The following is a 9285-nucleotide window of genomic DNA, read 5'->3' as shown; positions in this document are numbered from 1 at the left end:
CCAGACTCCCCCTTAGCATGTCTGTCTTCCTCACCACCCTCCTTAACTCTGCTTTCTTTCCAAAGCACCCCACTGCTCAGTTTGGGAACTTGGAGGCACAGGGGTCTTAGCAGGTGAGCCCACCTTCTAATAGAGATGGAGAAAGGCATTTTGTAAACATCAGAGCAGATTCAGGCTCCCAGCGGATGCGCATGTAATGTGGCTTATGCTAGATTACTCTTGCTTAAGTTAGAGTCTGTGATTTAGCATTCCTGTTTAGCTGCCGAATTCCACGGAGGATATTGCTGGATCCCAAATCTTTTGTCAGTGTAATTGAGCATAACGTCTTTTCAGGTTTGTATTTCAAAAGATGCATTATCTCCTCTCATCCATTTGTTCTATTTGAGCTATTCAAAACTTTTAGCGTGCCCCATCCCTCGGAAGGAATTTGAGTTTTAGGCTGATAATTTATGTTTATGCTGAGAATGCGATTTCCTTTCTGCACCCAGAATGATTAATAGACTTCTCTCTGTAAATTAGTGTGGGAAAAGATATAGGTAAATCGCTAACTGGACTGAGAATTTCACTTCATTCCAATGATTTCTTCAAGCTCATTCTTATTCATGCTCCATAGATGCATGATTTTTTCTGGACCTCATGCCCTTTGATCACATAAAAGTCCTCACCCTTGTTCCCCACCTCCTGACAACCCTCCTTTAGGAGTGAGGATCGGCCAAACACTCCTTCCCCCAGCAAAATCCAGCCTGCTGTCTCTTTTCATGTAGTCCTATGAGTGAAGAACAGTTTTTAAATGTTTTAAAAGGTTTAAAAACTCAAAAGGAGAACAGTATGTTGTGACACCTGAAAATTATGTGACATTCAAATTTTACTGTCCCTAAATAAAGTTTTGTTGGAACACAGTGGCGCTCATTCATCTACGTGTTGTCTAGCTGATTTCACACCAGCATGGCAGAGCTGAGTAGTTTCCACAGAGACCTTATGGCTGGCAAAACCTAAAATATTTACTATCTGGCCATTTGCAGGAAATATTCGCCAACTATTGCATTAGAGAAAGAATGAGAGTTTGCTTGTGCCTCAGGTTGACATTTGGACTTTTGGCTGCCTGGCTGTGTTCGCTTGTCTGTTAGTGATCACATCTTAATTTCCCTTGGAGAACTCTCCCTCTGTCCTCTCAGCCCCTGTGTTTGAATGGTTCCACCCTCCTTTAAACTGGCCCCACTACAGGACTTAAGCTGGAGCCAGTAACCTCAGCAGATTCCCCCAAGAGAGACTGATTGGTTCAAGATGGTTACTTGAGTCAACTGGACCAGAAGGATCTGTGTCAGGGCAGACGTTCTTTCTTTGCAATGTGAATCATGGCATGCAGAGTGGAAGCAACTACAGGCATCTTGTGATAATGAGAGACTTGATAAGAGAGTTAGGTCTAGTGGCTTTATTTCAGTCCCAAAGCAAATCAGACCTGATGTCCCTATCACTTGTCTGGTTGAGTCCGTGAATTTTTGCTTAAATCTGTGTTTCTGTATCTAGTGCACTGTGTTTGTGTCATATGTGACCCTCACAATCAAGGCCTGGCTCACATCATTCTGCTGATCATGGGTTGGGAATGGGCTGACCCAAGGGACCCCCATCAGTGGACCAGACACATGCTTCCATTAACCAAGATTTGAGTTGATCTCAAGACAAAACCTCAGGTGGACTGTGCATGCCTTTCCAGAAGTGATGGGGATGTACCTCTGGACCACAGCATGGTCTGCAATGGTGAGAGAGTGTGAGCGACTGAGTTGCTGGGGCAGAGGTGCCCTTCCCAGCACCATCTGAGCACTAACTGTCTCAGAGAATGGCCTTGGAAGGTACTGACTGTGTTTCTGGCCGAGAAACATGTGGTGGAGTGGAAAGGCCAGGGCCAGGGGCCTGGCTTTGAGTGCAGCCTTGACACTTTATGGGCTACAAGGTCCTGAACACATTGTTGAGTCTCCGTGGAACTTGGGGCTGTCCTCATTGGGAGTCCTAATAACACCTGTCTTCCCTTGAGTGTTGTAAAAAATAATCCAGATGAACACAGTGTAAAAACTGTAGGGCAATGAATGAACATTTCTGATACACAAAACCAAGTCCTGCTCAGTCTACTATAGGACTTGAAGGGAAGGAAAGGAGGGCACAGGTGTGGATGGAAGTCCTCATCTCAACATGCTGTGGAAGTAGAGGAAGCATGCTGAGAGAGGAAGAAGTTGATTAGGGAGGTTGGGTGGTTTATCTGAGCTCTCACAGCTGAGACAACACCAAGTCTTCAAAGTCTTAGTTCATGCATTTGCAGTAAATTTTCCTTCACAAAACTAAGATCATGGCATCTGGTCCCATCATTTCATGGCAAATAGATGGGGAAACAATGGAAACAGTGACAGACTTTATTTTCTTGGGTTTCAAAATCACTACAGATGGTGACTGCAGCCATGAAATTAAAAGACGCTTGCTCCTTGGAAGAAAAGCTATGACCAACCTAGACAGCATATGAAAAAGCAGAGACATTGCTTTGCCAACAAAGGTCTGTCTAGTCAAAGTTATGGTATTTCCAGTAGTCATGTATGGATATGAGAGTATGACCACAAAGAAAGCTGAGTGCTGAAGAATTGATGCTTTTGAACTATGGTGTTGGAGGAGACTCTTGAGAGTCCTTCTTGGACTTCAAGGAGATCAAACCAGCCAATCCTAAGGGAAATCAGTCCTGAATATTCATTGGAAGGACTGATGCTGAAGCTGAAACTACTATACATTGGCCACTTAATGAGAAGAACTGACTCATTGGAAAAGACCCTGATGCTGGGAAAGATTGAAGGCAGGCGGAGAAGGGGATGACAGAGGATGAGATGGTTGGATGGCATCACTGACTCGATGGACATGAGTTTGAGCAAGCTCTGGGAGTAGGTGATGGACAGGGAGGCCTGGTGTGCTGCAGTCTATGGGGTCATGAAGAATCAGACACGACTGAGTGACTGAACTGAATTGACTGACTGCCTTCAGAAACAAAGTCTGGAAGAAGTCAAAACAGCCTGTGATTGCTCTTCCCATTCTAGACCAGTTGTCAGCATGACACATATGTGGACTGACAATTCTAACAGTATGTCCTGGCCCAGCCCCATCTGTCTGCCCACCCACAGTGCCCAGAGAGGCGGCTGTCTCTGGCAGGGTACAGTCTGCAGCAAAGATGGGGGTGGGGTTCTCCTGGGTACCCTCCATGTTTCAGACAACTCTGGGGTTTCATGGACAATTAAACGGGTTCAGAAAACAGCATGTGGTGGCTTGAGGTTTAAAAGAATTCAGGCATATGGACTCAATTTCCTCTGTAGCACGAATGTGTTTAAACATCGAGGAAGAAATGCCTGGGATAGATGGATTTCAAGTGTCTGAAATCTCTAGCACCCAGACTTGCCTCTCTGTGATGGCCCTTTTCTTTTACATGGGATATACTCTATGTTTTTGGTTGCCTCAAAAAGGCCTATTCAGCATGATGCCAGGAACTGACCCATTCAAAGCAAGATGCTTCTCAAAACTAGGTTATAGAGTGAACCCTTCTTGGACCCTTTTGATTCTTCAGAGTGGGTCCAGTTTGGATGGCTCATGGTACACGTCCTACCCATATGGAAGATAGTGGGAATCAAGCTGGGTGTCTGGGATGCTCAGAGCTAGACGTTTCAACCAAGGCACAGGGAGATGGGCCAGGGCCCCTGAATGGAAAGAGGCAGGCATGGCAGTCTCACAAGGGGTGCATCTGGCACAAGGCCCTTCTGAAAAAAAGTCCTTCACATCAGGGGAAACGGGACAAGGAAGAGATGGGTGGCAGACTAGAGAGGGCAACTGTGGATGCAGTCCTGGAGAAAGGAAGCTCCTTTTCTCAAATCCAATCAAGTGCTGCACCCACTGTCAGATTCCTGGACATAGCCCTGCATGTTATGGAGGAAGGCACTGGAAGGAAGAAGTACCAACAACCTTAGATATGCAGATGATAACATTATGATGGTGGAAAGTGAAGAGGAACTAAAGAACTGCTGGATGAGAGTGAAAGAGGAGAGTGAAAAATCTGACTTAAAACTCAACATTCAAAAAACGAAGATCATGACATCCAGTCTCATCACTTCATGACAAACAGATGGGGAAAAAGTGAAAACAGCGACAAATTTTATTTTCTTGGGTTCTAAAATCACTGCAGATGGCGACTGCGGCTATAAAACTAAAATATTGTTCTCCTTGAAAGAAAAGCTATGACAAATCTAAACAGCATATTAAAAAGCAGAGACATCACTTTGCTGACAAAGGTCCGTATAGTCAAAAGTGTGGTTTTTCCAGTGGTCATGAGCACCAAAGAATTGTTGCTTTCAAACTGTGGTCCTGGAGACGACTCTTGAGAGTCCCTTGGACTGCAAGGAGATCAAACCAGGCAATCCTAAAGGAAATCAGTCCCAAATATTCATTGGAAGGACTGATACTGAAGCTGAATCTCCAATACTTTGGCCACCTGATGTGAAGAGCCGACTCATTAGAAAAGACCCTGATACTGGGAAAGATTGAAGGTAGGAGGAGAAGAGGTCAACAGAGGAGGAGATGATTGGATGACATCACCAACTCAATGGATATGAGTTTAAGCAAACTTAAGGAGATAGTGAAGGACAGAAAAACCTTGCGTGCTGCAGTTCATGGGGGTGCAAAGAGTCGGACATGACTTAGCTACTGAACAACAGTAACATCTAGGAAGAAGAGAGGTCATTGTTAAGGAAATCAATTGTCAATATTCTCAGCCCCACACAAGGAGCAGGTGCATATGGGGGAGTGGGCAAGAGGGTCCCTGGATGATGCAGAAGGACTCTGGCCTGCCCCTGGAATCAGGAGGCACAGCCTACAAAGGGATCCCCAGGATATGCACTTGCAGCCCCAGAGCTGGGGGTGGTGAGCTCTGCATCAAAGAGCAGAGGGGGCCACACAGCACCCTTGTGGGCTCTACTTCTTCCTGTAACTGTATGGGGGGGGCAAGAAATCTTTGTGACAAGGACTCCCCTGGTGGTCAGTGATTAAGAATCCACCTTGAAATGAAGGAAATGCAGGTTTGATCCCTGGTTGGGGACCTAAGATGCCACATGCCATGGAGCAACTAAGCTTGCGTCCCACAACTACTGAGCCTGTGAGACACAACTAGAGAGCCTGTGCACTGCAATGAAAAATCCCACATGCTGAAACGTGTGTCTCATGTGCTGCGACTAAGACCAAATAAATAAATAACCAACTTGATAAGAATATATTAAACTTATTTTTAAAAAATGAAACCTTAGGGATGGGGCCAACAGGAGAAAGGAGGGGCAGGGCTGTCCTCTTCTCTGTTGATGAGGGGACCATGGCTGAGGACTCTGCCTCCATGTGACAGCAGGGATTGGTTTACTGGGAACTCATTTTCCATAGCCCCAGGTAAAAAAAAACAAACCCATCCATTTGCTAGAAATGAGCCAAAATCCCCTCCCAGAGGCATAAAACTTTTACTAAATTCTTGCTATTTCTGCTCTTTAGGCTAAGCTGATAAGGTGGTATTTGTGTTTCTGGGCTTTGAAATTTGGAGGCAACTTGTGAAAGAAGAGAGGAAATCTCTGGAAGAAAGCTTCAGATGTCTGGAGCAATGTCTGGGACCAAGCGGGGGAGGGTGGGGCCAGTCTGGGAGTCAGCTCCTAGGGTGGTGAGTGTGTTTCAGAGCTCAGAAGGGCAGGTTTGATTACTGGTTGGAAAGCACAGCAATGGTGGTCTGTTCAAGATTGTCCTGCCTTCTTTTTCTGCTTATTCTAAGAGTGTGTCTTCCTCAGAAATAATTCAGAGGCTGCTCATTCCCTCTTCCCTGCCCACCATCTGCTGGAATGGCCCCTTGCGTCTCAGGAGAAGAAGTCAGGGCACCATCCTCAAGGACTATCTGCTCAGCTGGATGACCAGGTGAGTGCAGTAAAAATAAAGGAAAATACAGAGGCCGCACTATTTGTGAACATCCAGAAGGTGCTGTGGGACAGGGATGGGTCAGAGGAGGGCCGGACAGAGGGGAGCCTCCTGGGAGCTCAGCGGAATGGAGAAAACTGAGGTTGAGGAGGCTGAGAGGGGTGAGAGCCTTCTTCTCCAGCTGAGGCAGTGAGAGAGGAAGGACTCCGAAAAGGCGGAGAAAAGGAAGATGCCGGCTGAGTGCTTCCATCTGTGGGTCTGATTGAATTATAGGGAAAGAGGAGGTTTGGGGAAGCTGTTGGCAGATCTCAACCACATTGTGGCAAATGAGACCCTTTGGCCTTTTGGAAAACCCTCACTTTATTAAAATAAATTAAAAGAGATGGAATCCTTCTGCTCCCGTCTCTCCCCTTCCTTGTTTGAAGCAGGCACATGCTGCTCACCATTGTTTTACCTTCAGATAGCTTGCACTGGGAAGGGCAAACCTGTAATTACCCTGCCTGCCGAAAATGATGGCTGTCGCTTAAGAGAAAACCTGACTGCTTTCCTTCCATGGGGTCTCTGATTCGTGCCAGAGCATCTGTCTGTAATCTCTTCAACTAGAGCTTTGTCTGAACCAGCCCAGTGGCAAGGAAATGACAGGGTTGCTGGTGGCTAGATGAGTTGGTGGGAGGGGCACAATGTTGGCTCCTGGGATGCTGGGTCTGCATCTCCCGGCTCCCCTCCTACCCAGAGGAGGAATCTTAGGTGCAAGGAATGGTTGCTGCCACAGCCAGGGAGAGCTCACACCCCAGGTCTCAGAAGAGGGGAGGATCCTGGTCAAACCCTGCAGTAAATGTCAAGGAATCATTTACTGACAGTCTAGGAACCTGGGCCCAGAGAAATGCTCATCAGATAGAGTACGTGCAGTTGCAAGTGAGACATACCCAACTCCACCTGACTTGTACAGGAAGGGAATCTGCTGGTCAACTAATTGATTGGCTAACAATTTTCAGAGGTTCCGCAGACTCAACACAGGCTTGATTGATCTGGAGACTCAACCACATCACCAGGCTCTAGCCCCCGCCTTTTGTAGGTGTGAGGTGACTTGACTGCCAGCTGTTCCCAGGGCAGTGTGCACCTAACATCACTTGATGGGAGGAACCAGGGTCAGTTCTAATCATTAAAACTATTATGCTGGTTTGGGCAAAGGAATATCCTGATGATCTCAAGCTGAGTCACATGTTTCACCCATGGAGCTGGGAAGGCCTTGGCTTCACCAGAATCATAGGAGAATTATGGAAGAATTTAAGGAAAGCTGTGGATACTATGGGCTGTTGGGAAGGGATGGGGGTTGGGGGGTGGGGTGGTGGGACATGGATCCTAGGAGAGAGATTGGAGGATGGCTGCTGTATACTCTAAAACAGCAGTCCCCAACACTGTTGGTACCAGGGACCAGTTTCATGGACAATTTTTCCACGGATGGAAGCAAAGGATGGTTTGGGGGTGAATCAAGCGCATTACATTCACTGTCACTTTACTTCTGTTATTAACATGTTGTGATAATGCAGTAAAATGAGCAACGGGGAGCAGGTGTAAATACGGATGAAGATTTGCTCACATGCCCATGGCTTTCCCCCTACAGGGTGGTCCAGTTCCTAACAAGCCATGGACTAGTGTTAGTCCATGGTCTGGAGGTTGGGGGGCCCCTGGTCTAAAAGATTCTGTCAAAAGCCTCTGTTTAAGTGAGTGATAGAGAAGTGGACGTTCCTTACCCTGTAGTATGGGCCACCCTGAATAGCCATTCTATTAATAGAATACTGGGTCAAAGACCTTCACAGAGGATCGTCCTCTTTCAAAGTCACTGGGGCTCTCCAAGACAGAACCATCATGAGGTCACTAGGCCTCCAGGGACTAGAAAGGCATCACCTTATGAAATGTCTTAACACACAGCTGGAAGGCTATCCCGATGTAAGAGATTTGTCCTTAGGAGTATAAGTCATTTGTTGTTCACTCATATATGCTGACTTCTCCAGGCCCCTCTGTCTCAACTTTGGTCTCTCTTGCTCTACAAGAAACCCCATTTTATTTCCACAAAACTTGATTTCCTTATATTTCATGATGATGTATGTCTCTTCCTGTCCTACCTGAATGTGGAGCATCCTGAGCTCCAGGTATTTTCTGCAGCTTCTCCCCTTTCAAAACTTATCAGTCCTAAGTATCATGTACTCAGAACATCACTAATCCAAGCTCAGATGTTGGAGGCCGACTGTGGCTGGCAGTGTCATGACAGTTATGACCATGATAAGACAGGAGTCTTCAGAGCTGTAAATCAGCGCCTTAGATAAAGTAGTGAGCTTGAATTTGACCTGTGCAGAAATGAGAATTGGAAGTAAGAAAGTCAGAAATTCTTCCTGCCATGTAGGCAATTGTCTACTTGGCCTTTGCAAGTTCCAGGGGAAAGATGATATGGCTTCAAGAGACAATTTTGTGGTGCAGTTTCTTTGATCCCATGGCCTTTGCAAAGAATTCTGTTTGCTAGATCTGCTTACAACTTTTCAAGGGAAAACAGGGAGTTCCTTGAGTTTAAGGGTGAGCTTACAGTCTGTCTTTCTGTCTGTCTGTCTGTCAGACAGACAAAACCCTAGCCAAGAAGCAATTACAACAGAGATAGCTAAAAATACCCAGGGGGAAGTCAAAGACCAAATTTGTGGCAGTGAGGCAAACAGGATTAAGATTAGGTATAAAGAAGAATCCTTTTTTTTCAAACTTTGAACTTTTCATTTTGTATTGGTGTGTAGCTGATTAACAATGTTGTGGAAGTTTCAGGTGAACAGTGAAGATAAAGAAGAACTCTTAAAAAAAAGATATTTGCGACATTAAGGAGAACTCAAGGAAATAAGAACAATCAATTTTATTGACATTAAATATATATATATTTATATACCTGAATTATCCCCAACATGTTACTGTCAGAGTTTGAGGTCAAATAACCTTTAGGGGTTAGTTCCAGCTGTTGAGTTGTAGTTTCTAAAAAAAAGGAAAGGAAATAAAAATTCAGTTTCCAAGGATCCCTGGAACAGATTAGTGTAACTGGGAAATGGAAAACTAATCAATCCCATGTATTTTCTGAAATGTGGTATTTATTGGGCATCTGTTCTGCATCCAGAACTGCATGGAGGGAAATGAGACAAGCGATGGGAAGGTCCCTGCCCTCCAGGAGTCAGAGAACAAACACCCAGAGCCCACTAACAATCATGTGTCAGGCTGCACCCTGGAGAGGTGGTGGCAAACCAGGCTGAGGCAGTACTGGATCTCATGGACCTTACACTCTGAGGCGGAAGG

Source organism: Bubalus kerabau, chromosome 17 (genome assembly GCF_029407905.1).
Source record: "Bubalus kerabau isolate K-KA32 ecotype Philippines breed swamp buffalo chromosome 17, PCC_UOA_SB_1v2, whole genome shotgun sequence".
NCBI lineage: Eukaryota > Metazoa > Chordata > Mammalia > Artiodactyla > Bovidae > Bubalus > Bubalus kerabau.
The sequence above is the reverse complement of the archived record's forward strand: the minus strand, read 5'-3'. Positions refer to the sequence as shown.